Here is a 17,106-nt window from a genome sequence, read left to right on the forward strand (position 1 = left end):
TTGTTTTTTTTTTTTTTTTTTTTTTTTTTGTAAATGGTTTTTTTTTTTTTTTTTTTGTAATTTGCTCCAGGGAGAAGAAATTGCTAATTTTTTTTAATAATATCAAACATACAGCATCTTATTTTGCTCTTTAGCTTTTGTTTAATAAATAAGATTTAGAAATAAGTCAAATTTGTTTTGCTTCTAACTCTTCCTTTGCCTGATTTTGCATTATCCTTAATTTATGGACATGAGTGTAGTTCAAAGCAGAAAGCTAGCAGAAAATATCGAACTAAATCAGCAAATTAAGAAGTGTGTGGAATACTAAATTCAGTTAAACTGTATAGTCATTAGCTAGAGAGATGAAAAATTAATAATGTCCTCGCCGGGACTAGGATCTGGACATCTCGAATACGCGCCTAGTTTGCTAACGTTACACAACGAAGGCAAGCAAAAAAGTAGGTGAAGAATCATCACCCACAACCTTTTAGTTCGGGTGCCACTGTAGAATCATTATTTTATTTTGGTGCTGGAAACTTGAAAAATGAGCAATGGCGTCTCCGGTAGGTACCTGGACCTCTCGAATACGCGTCGTTTGTGCTAACGTTACACCACGAAGGCACTCAGAAAGGAAGGAGAAAATGCCTTATAAATTCAGTCATTTTATTGAAAAAAAAAAAAAAAAAAAGTTTAAAATATTTCTTTTTATCACAGAATATTTAACAATTTTTAATATAATATTTCAATTTAGGCACATTACATTTCACTACACAAGCATGTGCAGCAAAATTATCTGAGCTGTTGCTAGTGAAGTTATAATATTGTTGCGTGCGTACGGGTTCGTTACGAAATGAATGCACAAGTTCGATGAAAAATGAACAAAAATTTATTATTATTTCAACAAAAATGCTTAAATTTCCTCAAATTATCATGCAGTATTACAATATATCACAGTAGTTATCTTTTAATTACTCAAATGTCCAATATAACGTAATTCAAAACAGCTAAAGAAAGCTAATCCGCGAATTCGCTACTGTCAACAAGAGCAGTTTTCTAAACAAACAACAAACTAAGTAATTACTACACACTGAGAGGTTTTCCTCCTTTTATAAGATTTTAAAAGCGCGTGCGAGAATTTTCTGGTACTTTCTCGAAATCAAAATGACAATTATTTATTTAATGTTAAATGCACGTGCTCTTGTATTTTTAATTTTCCGGCTTAGCTTTCTTCTTTTAATATTCGTCATACGCTGCACTGCGCGGGAAATGAAACCATTTAATTTATAATTGAACTAACATTAGCTTTCTAAATACCAAATTCGTATCAATATTTAAAGCGGTTTGCCAGTAAACTGACCGATTCTAAGTCAGCCAATTTCTTTTAAGTTTCTCCCGTCCAGAAAACTGAGAAAGAGGGGTATATTAGTTTGCAAACTTCAAAAGATACAGCATTTGCAAAGATAACTCTTTACAAGTATGGCGTCCCAACGGAGAGTAACAGACTCTTTTCATTGTATATTTGCAGAACATTGTTGAAGATTCTCAAATCCTATAAAAATATTCCTTTTTATAGTACTTTGTAAGAGTATACACATGCTGGACGTTCGTAACTTTGAAGGGGTTGTGCGACATGATGGGTGATTCGTAATTCTTTAGGCACTGATCCAAAGAGATTTGGTCCAAAGGTCTTCGACAGAGCAAAGAATCAAGCCAAAAATGAAAAATGGTGAACTCAGATGAGAAAAGATGTGGAGAAACGGTCTTCAAACTTTGTCGACTCAAGGAACACCAAGAACTGTAAGGGTTTTTCGGTGAAATCCATCCCACCTTTAGAAAAATATACCATAAATCAGTATTTAAAGTAGATCAATATGTTATATTTACTTTACGTAAAAAAATATTTTTAATTTAAACATTTTAACATAAAACTAACGTAAGTTAGTCATTATTATCATTAACCTGTACTACAGTTAACAACTACACTTGTCTATTTAGTGACTGGGGTGTGCTTCCTTTTTTTTTTTTTTTTTTTTTGCACGAACTTTTGAGGTCTAGCTGTCTAGATCTGTTGATTATGTGTAATGGCATTTCCTTTTCTGCGTTTAATTTGTTTTCATATTTTCCTTTAGCTGAAACATACGATGAGAAAGATTTTTCATTTAAATACGCTGTTCCAAATGTCATTAAAATGTTTACAATAGCTGTGCGAAAAATTTCTGTGTATCCTGCATGAATGGAAAATTTATGATTTATTATAGTCCTCTAAGAGATTTTTCCTTCTTTTTACGAAATAAAGGAACTATTGTAATCACGAAAAATTCCGGTTACAATATTTCAGCCAAAATATAGATTTTGACAGCTATCAAATGCAATTTAACGATGTTTTTGCGTAATATGTGTACGTAAGGAGTTTGGTTAATCTACGTGCAATATTTGTTTAATTATCAAAAATTTAAAATTGGTTTAAGTGCTGCTAAGCTTATTTTTTAACCATAACAGCCATTTTTGGTTAAAACTGAAACTTAGTAGAATAGTGAGTTAAATATTTCTGCACATTCAGTGTCCTTTTGCGGAGTGGGGCCAAAGCGAAACTTTTATGCATCGAATAACCTGCTTTCTTGCCGCCTGTTGGCCGAATAGTTTGTTTTTGCGTAAAAAGTGTCACTTCAATTGTAGAGACTGTTTCTTTTAGTGGTTTTTAATTGTATTTGGTGTTTTATTTTTTTATATACATTTTTCAATGTTTAATCAAGATATTTTAAGGTTTTATGAAATTTTGCCTCATCGTGAAGTGAGAACTGAACTAATTCAATGAGAAGTCTATCTCTAATGAAATTCAAACATATAAGTTTAAAAGAAATGCAGCAAAAATGCGTATAAATTAATATTTCGCGCCAGGAAGTCATATGGTGTCTTAATCAAATTTTTTCATTCAGACATATTTATTTTTTTTTCCTCATCAGAAGTATTCTTTTGGTGCTACTTTGGTAGGCGGTTGCACGGATTTTTGGCGATTTACGTTGGCCGAATTGTTGGCGCGATTTTTACAAACGTCAGCCATCTTGAAAAACGCTGTTTTTACGCATAGTAAAGTATTCGAAACTTAAAAAATAAATAAATAAATATCGTTAAAAGTAATGGATTAATTTTTTGTTGAAAATGTCATTTTTTAAGATGGCAGGCAAGTGTAAATAAATACATTTACTATAAGTATAAAATACTAAAGTAAGTTTATTATTACTTTCATATAGCAAAGAAGAGAATAAAAACACCACTATAAAAACATTGAGCCAACGTTTAATTAGATTAAAATATTACTGAAATTGAATATCGAATTCAAAACCATCATACCAACATTTAAAAGAATTATAATATTATTAAATTCAAATACTTTAAAATACGTTATATAGAATATAATTAACATTAAAACACATGGACAATAATTATCTCAGCAATTTCTGAAAATAGTGTATTAATTTTTTTAACAAAAATTGAACTATACAATTATAAAATAAAAGAAAAATATGTACTTACATTTTTTTGAGTGTTTAACCTGTTGCTTATTGATAAGTAGCACAATAAAAAATCAGAATCATAATTTAAATAACATCTTTGAAGGAATTCGAAGATATAAATTAAATTTTAAAACGGCGCGGAAATGCGGAAATTGTCAGTAACCAATCAGGGAGCTGATTACAGCTCGTTAATGCACAAATATTCTATAACCAATCAGAGAGCTTATTACATCACGGCTAGAATTAAAATTATTTAAAAATTCATACATAATAAAATCATTTTTTTAAAAAATGCAAAATTTAATTGTATTTTTATATTTAAGAGCCATAAATAATGTTTAAAACATTAGATTAAATTTATACATATTAAAACGAATTACTTTTAAAGTAAGGCGACGTCATTGATTACATCATCCACAACATAAAATTTCATAAAATTTGATAAACAATAAAATTTTTATTTCAAATAAAAATGCAAAATTAAATTGATTTTTAATATTTAAAAGCCATAAATAATATTTTAAACACGGAATTTATGCACAATAAAACGCATTATTTTTTTAAATAAAATGACAACAAAGTATCGGTTACCATAAATAACTTATCCAGAAATGGGTTTACCATAAGTTGTATTACTCGCCAAAGGAAAATCTCCAAAAAATCGCCAAAATCCGTGCAACCGTCTACCAAAGTAGCACCATTCTTTTATAGTTTCCTTCAGTTGAGAAAGATTATTGTCTAAATCCAATTAATATTCGATAAGAAAACTGTTTACGTTTGCGAAGCATTGCACGGCATTCTTTGTTACACGTGATGACTTCGTGTTAAGTTTAAAACGTAATCTGTAACTAAATGTATCTTTATAGTTTCTCATTTAACAAAAACTAATAAACTAGTGTGAATGCTTTATAATATCCTTTTTGAAATTTTCTTTTGATTTTTAGAGCTCCGAAGCTTCGCGGAAAATAACTTGAAGAAAAAGTAAGAAATAGTAAAGATCTCAGATTCCATTTGTACTTTACGGAAAGGAATCGATCTCTTTTTCAGTATCGCATTACCAAGTTTAAATATCATGTTTTTTACATTTCGTTTAAGTCCGAATCGACACCATTTTACCTTTCGACGACTTTAACAGATGACCGCCGATGACATGAGTTTGAACAACGAAGACACATCATTTAGAATACGGCAAACCACTTACCATTTCCTTTTTTGAATTTCAGTCTGTGAGGATTTTTCTATTTCATTTTACGTAAAAAGATTAAACAGTCCCGCTGAAGACACATGATGACGACCTCTCTGGCAGGTGGAATTTTCTGCAGGGAGAACGGAGGAATAAGGAGTGTAAAACAGAGGTATTTCAGGCAAAAGGCACACAAATCTATGAAAGCATGGGGGATTGGCTTCAGTTAATAATGGCATATATGGCCGGACTCTTGAATTACGAAGAAAAAGAGGCTAGTATCAAACCATTTTAAGAGAAAGACGCTAGCATCAAAGTGTCATCAGTGGCTTACAATTTCGAACCCACTCTGATGTTGTTAGCGTGTTCCCTCAGTTAGGTAGATAGATTCAAGGCTAAGCTTAAGTTACTAACGGAGAAGGATGGCACTCTTGCCTCTTGTTGCAAATTAGTTGATTTCTCAACCGCATCGAAAACATTCGTCTTTCTATTTCTCGGCTATTTATAAGTATGCATCAAAAATGTTCCTCCAGATTTTAAAGAAATCAACTGATTGTACTCAAACTACATCTAACTGATCCGCAGAGTTTTTCAAAAGTGGTAGTTCGGTCTAGGTTAAATCCGAATGGGCTAGTGCATGGGCGTCTTCGCGGTTTTCCCCATGTATAAGTGTATACAAGGCAGTTTCTCATAGAACGTCTCCTACGAAGGAATCCCTTCCTTTAGGCATATAGCCCTTCCGTGCTTTGCCACATTCAAAATTAACCAAAACCAAATATTGTACTGATTCTACATCAAAAGCAGATGACAATATGTTTTCCAGGGTTTTAAGCGCGGTTACTTACATATATGAAAAAAATAACTTTAAAGGCACTAAAACTGATGTCTTGACTCTTTATCTAAATTTTCTAGCATTCAGTTGATTAACATTATATTGTTAACTGGTTAGGATCTAATTCTATTAATTTATTTTAGTGCGAGAAGATGCTTGCGCACTCTGTCAATTAAAAGTCTCAATTTTTTTGGCGATTCGCGATGTATTTTAGATATGGATAATAATTCGGTAACGTGACTTTGAATTATTAACCGTTTATTTTCAAATCTGGCTATTACCGTTTTCCACAGAGATTCATAAGTTTCATTCGTAGTCTGAGTTTTCTTTGCCTGGCCAACAAGAGTCGATTGCAAATAACATAGGTTTTGTGACTCGGTTTACTACCGAGTGACAAAACTATGTTATTTGCAGTCGGTATTCATTGTCATCGATTATTGATTTAAACTGAACTTTAAAAAGAAACCCTACTTGGCAGTTTCAGTTGAATTTAGGCAAGGTAATCTCTGGCAGTTTAACTGAACTTTGCTTTTTTATTGCCGCAACATTACTACGAGAAACAGTATAATTGCTGCTGGGTATATTGCCCAGTTCCTCTGATAAATGTAAAAAGCTTACCTCACATTTCTCGACGTCAACTTCCATTTCCGAGAAGACTTATCTTGTTTGTGCTCTTTTCAATCTTCAGAATTTAAAACACATCTTTATATGCTTCAAATTTGTTTAAACTAATTTTAATATTGACCAGCTTACACTCGAGTTCTGCAGTGTCAACCTTTGATTCATCGTTATGTTAGTCACAAAGCCCTTCAATCGCGTTATTTGTGCTTTCAGATGACCCTTTCTTCGTATAAGAACATTAATCTCTAATGACCTCATTTTCCTAATATTAGCAAGTTCTTCCAACAACAAATAAAAAGATATTTACTTCAAATATTGCAGAAATGCTCCTGCTGATTGGACCACAGTTGTGGAATATCACTGCGAAATAACGAAATTTCTTTTGAAATTTCTTCATTATCTAACCACTTAATTAGCAGCTGTACAAAAGCGAAACAAACAACAATCTATTAAAACATTTGTATTAAGAAAAATACTTTGTTCGCGCATGCTCGTTATAGGATCTATTGCTAAACAACGACAGTATAGGAGAACGGTTTCTGTTATCAGACGATTAGGAGCCAACTATAGTTATTAATAACATGAAATGGCCTGCTATTGTAATGTGTAGCCATAGAGATTTAATAATAAACAATATCAATAGCAATTTAGAATAATTAGTAATTTATTCAATCTACTGCACGGGCAGTAAAGCAGAAATTTCTGGAATAATCTAATATGAAATGGCCAACAGAGGATCGAAAATTAACAACAAAGTTGGGAATACCATGTTTTTCTAATTTCAGAACATGAATATGAAATCTGGAAAGGTCACCTGCTAATACTTAATACTGCTAGCCGAGGCTACAACTACAAAACGAGCAAATATTTGCGCAACATTTGGGAACATCATTTTAGTTACCATTTTTAGGACAGTCAGGCAGCGATTTAGACACCTCAAGATTATGGAAATAAATGCATATGAAACATATAAAGGGAGAAGGATATATAAAATGTAAGACAAAGTCCCATAGGTTCCTCTGCGACACTAATAAAAGTATACCTATGAACAACGAAATATAAATCGACACCAAAACACTATTGAAATACCAAAATTAATTTCAAAATAAAATAATTAGAATTGTATATAATGAAACGCAGAATACATGCCTGAGACCGACAACCAGTTGGAGAATGGTAAGAATATCGCTCACTGTCTACTGGATTCCTAGCTGTGCCGGTTTCAGGGGGAGCTGTGCACCCCGTAATAGATGTAGTGCTAGAACAGCAGTGCGACGGAGCAAAAATAGTCAAACCATATAAAGTTCTGTTCCTCTGTCCACCTTTCCCTCTCCCTGCTCATTAAGGAAACTTATGGCAGCGTGAGCAACATACAGCTTCTCATTCTTGTTGAATTATGGTGCGACACAGGTCCAGAAAATATGGTACAGCTATAATCTAATTCCGTAACAGGAGGTAGCCGAAATACTTGATATGGTTTGTTTTTGTTGTCTTGCCTATGATGAAACCTATTTATATATAGCCAGGGACAAAGATGAAAACTTGGCAATCGGCAAATTGTTGTTATCGTAGGGATTCGTTTCATGAACAAGACCCAAATTTTTAACATTTCAGCAAGAAGGGCCCGACAATGAAAAATGTGCGCAGAGGTCAATTCAGTGTCCGGGCAGTTACACAGTTTCTGTAGGTTTTCCTATCTACTGTGTCAGTTTTCAGTCCACTATGATGGCGAGTTCTAAGCTTCACTCTAATTTTTGTTAAAAGTCTATCTCCATTGATGTTATGGAGTTCCTGCTTTATCGCAATTGAAAGTTCCTTCAGTTTTTATTTGGCCGCGGCATTTTCGTCCCAGAAAATAATATTTACGTTATAATTATTGCTAAGAATTTGAGTCTCTTTTGCAGTTTATTTGCGTTCTCGTTATTGTGATGTTGACATTCGCTGCAATCACTAAAGAAAACAGACTTTATCTAAATATTTACCATCGTTTAGGCGAAAGTGTATTCGCTGGGGATTAGAGAGCTTGTATACAGGATTGCTTGTAGAGCTGCAATTAAACAACAGAAGACAATGAGTCCTTTTGGTTCCTCAGAAATGGGAAGGTATATGTACATGTCAAGTGCCAGAAAAGTTCCCCTATTGCTTTCGAAAAGACGTTTAAAGATTCTTAATATTTTCACTGCATTTTCATTACATGGGTTTTGATATGCTTCGTTTATCTTAATTCTGCATCTAATGTGATTCTTAAGTATTTTGGACATGATGTCTTCATTATGAATTTGCCTTCAATGTACAATTTTGGATTAACCAAATGTCTATGCTTCTTGCCTGTTGCAGATACATACAGTAGTCTTTTAAGCGGATTAAGCATTGATCTTGGGCTTTAAGCTCTGCGTTCATTTTACGATCCCATTTATTAGTTTCTGGAGTTTTTATATCTTTGCTGGAGTGCCAGATCGCGAAGTCATATGTGAGAGAGGCCGATTGAGTATCTTTTTTAAGGGCGAATATCTATCATATATAACAGGAAGAGAAGAGGACTTAAAATTGGAGCTTGGTGTACACCTGCAACTATTATCTTTCCCTTGATAAAATTTCCAAGATAAGGGCATTTCCTTCAATACCGTATATGGTTTATTATTTTCTGTCTCCATATTTTATCAGCTGAGGAAGACATATAAAGAAAAACAGCAATGATCTTTTTGGTATCGTTCTTGGAAACCATCGATGATAGAATAATTGGTTTTCCACTATATGTTATTTTCCATAATGAGTCTTATAAAAATTTATCTTCCTATGTTTCATGAGGACTTCCGTGAATTGTGAGTGGATAATTCATTCCATCACCTTGCAAAGGATGCTGATTAAGACGATAGGCCATAAAGTTCTTGCATTCTGTAGCGATTTATTTGGTTACAGCAAAGGTACAATAACAAAAATCTTCCAACCAGACCAGACTTCCATGATGTGTTAAAGATGGTCAACATGCATTGTCTTGTTCTTACATTAAAATATTTAACCAATTCTCCAAAAATATAATAATTTACAAGTGATTTATTTCCCTTAATAGTTTTGGTAGACATACCTACCAACATATATCTACTGTTAGCCCAGCTGCATCAAGGTTATTTCAAGATTGGTAAACAGTTTTAGTGAACGAGTTGTTAAGTGATTTAGCTGTTTTCCGATACTTAACGTCTTTTCTTAAATATAGAGTTCTACAATGCTCGGCTCATTTTTGTTGCTCACTGGAAAATAGTTTTTCTTCTAGTCTGTTTCATCCCCCTGATAGCAATTTTATGTTTTCGTCCGTATTGTTTGCTTAAGTTGATCTCTTTAATCAGTCTCTCTGTTTCATCGGGAGTCTATATCCTGGTCCTTGCAGTCAAGATTTCAATGTTCTTTTCTTTTTCTTTTGGTATGAATCTCTTAGCTGAATTGAAATTTTGCGTGAATCTCTCCATCTGTTCCTCAAATTAATCTTCTGGGATATGAATACTGTGGCAGAGGTTGTCGAAATATTAGGCGAAATCTGACCAGTCTGCCTTTCTAAAATTCCAAAATCTTTTTACCTTTTTCAGAAATTTCAGCAATAAAATTGAGCTTCATAATAACAGGTCGATGATTATTCGTTGCATTATCAATGATCTTCCATGTACAGGTATTGGATATGTGATAATACACCTCAGTGAGATCACGATGAAAGGCATTTGTTTTGTCCATCGTTTAAGGTAGCAAATTTGGGTCTATCAATAGATCCATTATCTGCTTTCTCTCCACATCCAGTGAATGCAAGCCGCAGGTTTACCTTTTAGCATTAAAATCGACCAGCATAGTAATGAAAATCTCTATGTCGTATCACTTAGTAAGAGGCAATCGACCAATAAAACGGCCTGTGCCAATATATTACTTGCCATTTAAATGGGTGAAGAACCGAATACGTTGTATCCAATAATATGGAAATACTTGTGCATATGCTGTGCTAGAACTCAGAGATTACTAATGACGGATCCTTCTGTGCCGCCGTTCGTAAAATAAGTGAAACATGAGGCGATCGTGTGGCGCCATCTATCAGCATTTTAGATGACTGGAACTCTGGTGGCGCTATCTCTTGCAGGATGTATTGTAATGCATTTTTAAAATTTCCTAAAAGTTACTTTTCTGACGAGATTTAATTGGCATCAAGTAAAATGATGAAAAACACAATTTTCAGTACATTGAAACACGGTTCACAAGACAAAAAACTATTTACACACAAAGTTGTTTTGCTTTGGCAGGAACAATGTACATCGCGTTTTGTAATTTGATAAGTAAATGTATAAGTAAAGAAAATGAAGTAAAATCTTGGCTTGCCGTTGTTCAATTGTGAAATCGTAATTTCCAAGTTTTTTGATGATATTCTTGGAGTGACTGTCACATTTCGTGAAAATGTTATGAGAAGCTTTCAGAATTTCACAGTTCGTGGGTTTACGTTTTAAGTCATTGTGAAGAGTGCTAATTTGTACGAATCAAGGTGCATTTCTAATTATTCGGATGGCCTTGTTTTGAATTATTTGTATTTTTTCGAGGTGAGTTCTTGCAGTTGCAGCCCACGCTGGGGAAGCATAGAATAAATTTGGGCGGATCGCTTGTAGATAAAAACTGTTTTTGTAGCAAGACTAAGTATAGAATTTATCCTTATGAGTGCATAGATACTGACTATTGCTTGGTTGGTTTTTTTACAGATATTTTCGATATGGTTTTTGAGGGTTAGTTTTTGATCGAGATAAACGCCTAAATATTTAACACATTTTTCATTTGGAATGGCCAAATTATTATTAGAGTTCTTTTGGAAATATATTGTAGTAGATTTCCTTTCAATGATTTTAATTTTTCAAGCGTTAAACCACAGATAGATATAGTCTATCGCATTTTGGAGGTTTCGGATGGCTCTTTTCGGATTGGTGGATTTGCTGAGAATTGCAGTATCGTTTTCATATAAGGCGATAATGCCATCCTTATGGCTGTGATGAAGTCAGATTGGGTGTCAGATATTTTATAGAGGGTTTCGGCACGTGAGTCTTCTCGGTAATAGACACGTTAACCAGGATGCAGCAGTGTCTTTGGAAGAGGATTTCCATGGCCTGAATTTCCGTGGTTTGGATTTGATTAATTTTTATCTCCCTCTATTGGACAATATTATTGCAAGTAAAGAAAGCAAGTCCTCCTCCACTTCCGTCTGTCCTATCTTTTCGAAGAATAGTACAGTTCTTATTGTTAAATTATAAATTTATATTTAGCACAGTCTTTCGAAGGCAATCAATATGAATGTCATCATTCTTTAGGTAGACCTGAAATTCATCTTTCTTGCTTTGTTTCTCGTTTTTATTTGGTGTCCTCATAGCACACTTCAAATCTTGCTCCAAGGCATGATCAGAGGTAAACGCATAGGCTGCCCTGCACGCGATAGCAGTATTCGTAGATGCTGAATTTACACTCATCATTGAAAAGGATGCCATTGCCCGATGGGTTCGACTGCATGTTTGTCCTCCTAATTTATTTTGCTACAAACTTAAGTCAATGGAAGCATTCCCCAATCCGCCATCCGATTATGCGTTCTCTTCATGCTTGTACGGGCTACAGGACGTACCGTCTTAATATGCATTCCAGAAGTGAATGTGATGTCTACTCAATGGCTCTCCATGCCATTAGTCCTGGAATATTCCGATTTGGCCATCATGATGCTATAAAAAAAAAGAGGGACTCGTCAAATTGCAATGATTTTACTCGCATTCACTTTTCACATATTTCTCTTAGAGCAGTTTCGAAGTTCTGTTTCCTAAGGTGCAGATTCCAAGAAAGCTGGAGCAATTGTCGAATTCCTACCAATGCGTAACACACAAAATACGTTATACAACATGGGCAACTAAGTCGTGCTGCACAACAGTGATAGCTTTCTAAAATAGATTACATTACTTATCTGAACCAAGACGAAATGCAATGTGCACAAGACATCTGTTGACATCCAGTGCGATTCCTTAATTTGTTCTGTGTCATCCTCTCAAAACCATCAATTGAAAATTCTCATAAAAGTCCTTAGATCTGTACAAGAGTTAGCAACAACTGTTCGGTAAAAAGATTATTTTTCATTCTGTTAAGTTGAGATTCTGCGGTGATCGAATTATGATATGAGCTGATTTCCATCTGCTTTCACCGAGCTTAACCCTAACTTCAACAAAAAACAGCACGTAAATTTCAATTTTAAAGATTAAATTTTTCGTTTAAGAATTTTTTTAAAGTATCATCACTCTTGTTTGTAATATTCGCATCGCTTGATAATGATATAAATAAATAAGCATTCTACACCTCTCAAAGAACCCCTCAATTTCTGCAGTGCGATTCCTTCATGTTCTAACAGTTTCGGCTACCAGCAGTGTATAATCACATGCAAACTTCAGGATGACTAACTTTTTTCTTTTATCAAAGTATGAGGGAATGAAATTCCACACTTTCGACAGCTCGACATACTATTATAGGCCGAAGGGAAGATTTAAAGCCACAACTATGAAAAGTGATTACATATTTTTAATCTATTAAGTGAAGTCACGGTTAGAAACAAGAAAGGCACATGGTTAGCAACTTACCATCAACCTTATTCCGTACTTCAGAGAAATTCAACTTCTACGTAGAACTATGCTTCTGTTCTTTTGACACATTTGGAAGGGAGAACAAGGCGTGTTTCAAATTATAATATCAAGAACTGCATGGATAGAAGAATAAAATACTCCAGCTTGAAAGGGGGAAATTGTCGTTTTGAAACCATTCTGACGTTTATAAGAAATAGCTTATGATTTTGAGAATAGAATAGGGATAGGCACTGGCACATGTCTGTAAAGACCTATACATATTTAAATGCGTTTTGTCAGGTGCCTGGGAACGGTTTTAAAAACTTTCGAAAACAAACTGTCAGGATAATTATTTGAAGATGATTTTAAACGAAACAAGCAGCGGACACCAGTCTATATTGCAAGGACTTTCATTGCAGCTACAGGAAATCGAAGAGCTACAAAACCAGATATGCCTTGAGTAACAGGCTGCATAAAGTATTTCTTCAGACAAGGGGAGCACGTAATTTGTTCCTCTAATACTGACAAAGAAATAAGTCTGTTTGGACATTGTGTAAAGAAAGATATCTGACATAGTAAAATCTGGATGAAGTGAAAACCACGCAAAAACAGTAAAATGCATCAACGAAGAAAGCTGAATCTTTACAATGGGTGGTCATAATTTTTTTCAGCAGATCTAACTTGCGCAGTTTTGCTAATGCCACTGCAAATGCGGAAATATACTGACATCATATTTTTTATTCTAATGTCGAGTTGTTTAAAGATAGCTTTTGCAATAAATATCGATAACTATCATTGATATCAACTGGCTATATTACATACTGTTTGTGCCTATCTAAATTTACTTTTTGCAGAAACTGCAGTTCTGCATTTTTAAATATATCTGATATGACAAAATACGGATGATATGAAAGTTCTTACTCTTTTCTACAGAGTCATTCAAGTTGTACGACATTTTACATTTGCTTCTTGAATTATCCTCGCTAGTATCAGTCACAGTTCGATGTTGCAGTCGAAGTTTCAATAAGGTGGATATTATAAAAAGAATACCAACAAAAAGGCTTTATTTTATATTGCATATTCATGCAGATTATCCTGAATTTTCTAAGCTGTCAGACTACTACAGTCTTTCTGCATAATTTAATTCAACAAATCTTTGCCTTTAGTCTACACAGTAAGGAAAACGAAATACAGAAGTAGGCTGAATACCAGATGGCAATTACTTTCACAGAAAATAAACATACAGCCAGGATTCCGATATTTTGGATAAACAATGAGCTAATCCCAACATCTTAGTCATCAAACTGCATAATACTGTAGAAATTTATAAATTAAATATGATACCTATTACAAATTAAATATAAAACTGGCATTCAGACAATTCGTTATAACTATATATTTAAGGAATTATATTTGTTTAATTTTCCACAGAAAATATAGGCGTTATTAATCTATTTTCAAAGACATTTTATGCTTTGATGACAGCTGGTCCATATATTTTCTTATTAAGGAAACTTCAGTTCAAAGTTACATCAAGACAAAGATGGTCTACTTATATCGCTAATGCAATCGCCGTCAGTCACAACGATAACACATGCAAGGGGCTATACGACCACTAGATACGCAGTTTTGCTATCACGTTTTAACTTCAAGTCAAGCAGCACTTTACGTAGCAGCCCTAAATCGTAATGCTCTTCCACTTGAAAAAGCCGTGTGCAGTGGCAGAACAAGAAAGTCGCTGAATATTTGTAGTTGGTTCGGGATACTAATCTAGGCAATCAGGCTGATTGCATGGGCGTGATCGTGCATACGAGCCAGTTTGCACTAGAAATTCCTCCTCGAAGGCATACCACCTAATTTTAATTCATATTTTACCATCCCTAATTACGTCAGAAAATATAGGGAAATTGTTCGGGATCCAGATGACTTCTCGTGTAGATACAATTTTGATCTGAAATTCTGTTGTAAACTCCAGCATTTTGCTTATAACTACAGTTTTGACTTCGGAATTTCTCGATTTATGCAATAGCTATTCTCGGATTGAAGACAGAAACTTGTAATTAATTTCTCATATATTCATTACTAAAGTATCGTAATTTTTGAATTGCTTGTTACGTATATTGGAGAAGGAATTTACAATATGAGTAGGATTATGGGAGTTACTGCTCCTTTCATGTAATTTTTTTCATATTGCCGAATTCACATTGTAACGTTTTCAATGACTTTGAAACTTCTCAAACATGGAGTTATTCCTTTGATATTGATTTCGAGCTAATCACTTCTATCTGTCGTTTAAATAATTTGTCTTCATTTTATTGTGTGAAATGCGAACTTAATCATTTAATTCAAATGTTCTTTGCAAATTTCGCGTAATCATTTTTCATATCAATCTTGGCCAAAATAAGATACAAAATTATGATTTCTTGCTTATTCTTGGCATAAATCGCTTGGCTGCTGTGTATATTATTTTGAAGTTTATATGTCGTTTCGTAGAACCTTCTATTTCTGAAGAATTGAAGCAGTTACTAAAACGTCTGTATTATTATCGGAATTATTAATCGTATCATAATTTTCATTTTCTCTGGGAGAGACAATTGGTACTGGAATCCGTAAACAGGCCATTTACCTCATCACAGTTAAGGACGAACTATTGTGTAGAGGATTTGCCGCCTACTGAAGCAAAGAAAATTGAAATCCAATTGGAGAGAAGTGTTTTAGAGCTTCGGTACCGATGACGACAGCTGGATTTAGAAACAGGAAGTTATATAACATAAGAGGGTTATAATTTTACATTCTGGAACTCCATGCAATATGTTTGTAATTTAGCACACCTGTTAACATACTCGATAGAACGTGCATTGGACATATCACATATGTCCGACACGGCTTAGCTTCTGGCTTTGTTACTGATGCTGTTAAAAGAGTCAAGTTCTACACCAGAAGTTTGCAATTCTTGATTTCTAACATAGTTATTATTACAAGTCAAGGTTGTATCTTAGAAATACTGTAGCGTCTAAAGCGACTTTTCCTTTATTCCTGCTGCAATTTTAGATTTCGGAAGTGATATGATGTACCAAAATATGATGTACGTTGTGCAGATAGTTTCCTTTCAAAGAGATAATTCAGAGATTTTTTTTATATCATCAGCTGCTTGGTATTTCAGTTTTCCAATAACAAGTTTGATTCTTTGAGATTCACTACGTGTATAAGTATTCCTATAATACATGTACATATATCTAAAATAGTTCTGGAGCTTCTAGTTACCTAGTACATGGGGCAGGGTTCACAGCTTTGAGTGCTAGTTCCATAATCAATACCACGGGAAACACTGAAATATAGATACAAGTTTTGCTTGATTCAGACAGAAACAATTGGCATTTACTTGCTCGATTACGATGCCAATTTGAAACGGATATTCACATATTTTTCTTTTAAATTTGAGTTCTAAAGGGCAAATAAATGTTGAGGAGAATATAAAATAAATGGTTACAAATTTCACTTCATATCCTGTTTTCGAGAGAAATCATAGTGGCAGTATCTCATTGGAAAGTCGAGAAGTAGGCAACAAATATTGTATTGTTTTGATGCGAGAAATCAGTCAGAATACAGAAACCAGTTTGTACGAACTAATGGGATATGTAACTATCTGCTTCAGTGGGAAAGCAGCTCAGGAGGAGAATAGACGTGTCAAATGGAAACAGAAATTAGTAGAACGTTTTCGTTACTGGATGAGTTATGGTGGTAGAAGAACATCTTAATCGATCATCATCTGAGCTAGAAGACAAAACGCTAAAACTTCTTTGTTTAAGCCATCTTTGAAGGACATGCTGTCTTAATCTCATTTGTCCTAATCTTTTGAAGAAGTATGCAGGCTGTTTTGCATTCTTCAAACAATTTAAGAAATGAAAACAGGCAAAATTTCATCTTTGTTATTACTTATATATTTCCGTAACCATGGAAAATCTATATTTGTATCCTTAGATTTCTTAAGGTTTTTTTTAGCGACTTTACAAGTAGAAGCTTAAAGGAAATTAATCCCACGAAGATTTGTCAAGTTTTATTTTTTCGCATCTGGACATGGTTTCAAAAGACGTGAACAGGTACTATAGGAACCAATAATCTCCCGAATGTCAGGCAGAATTTACTTTTCCCTTTTTCATTAGATGCAGTAGTACGTCAAATTATCTTTGATGCGATATAAACATCAAGCGAATTTACGAAAGTACCTGATAATGGATTCTATATTTGTTTATATGCGGTGATCTTGTATTTAGATAAAGTAGGATATTCAATCTGGAGATATACTTCCCATCTCTTTAAGTGCGAAAGTTCTGGACGAGAAACTTGAGGTTTTCCTATGTATGGTGGTAG

At 33.9% G+C, this 17,106-nt stretch overlaps 1 long non-coding RNA gene across 1 annotated transcript; it reads right to left on the reverse strand.

Moving 5' to 3' along the window:
* Positions 1 to 747: 747 nt before the first annotated feature.
* On the reverse strand, positions 748 to 16,948 carry LOC146993841 (uncharacterized). Its single transcript, XR_015043914.1, has 3 exons — positions 7,280 to 16,948; positions 4,696 to 4,810; positions 748 to 1,806 (listed from the first exon to the last, which is right to left on the reverse strand). It is a non-coding gene; the product is annotated as an uncharacterized LOC146993841 (long non-coding RNA).
* Between the last annotated feature and the right edge of the window lie 158 nt (positions 16,949 to 17,106).

The sequence above is a fragment of the Stegodyphus dumicola genome, chromosome 11, assembly GCF_044657685.1.
Source record: "Stegodyphus dumicola isolate Sdum_Otavi_A_Nest chromosome 11, ASM4465768v1".
Lineage (NCBI taxonomy): Eukaryota > Metazoa > Arthropoda > Arachnida > Araneae > Eresidae > Stegodyphus > Stegodyphus dumicola.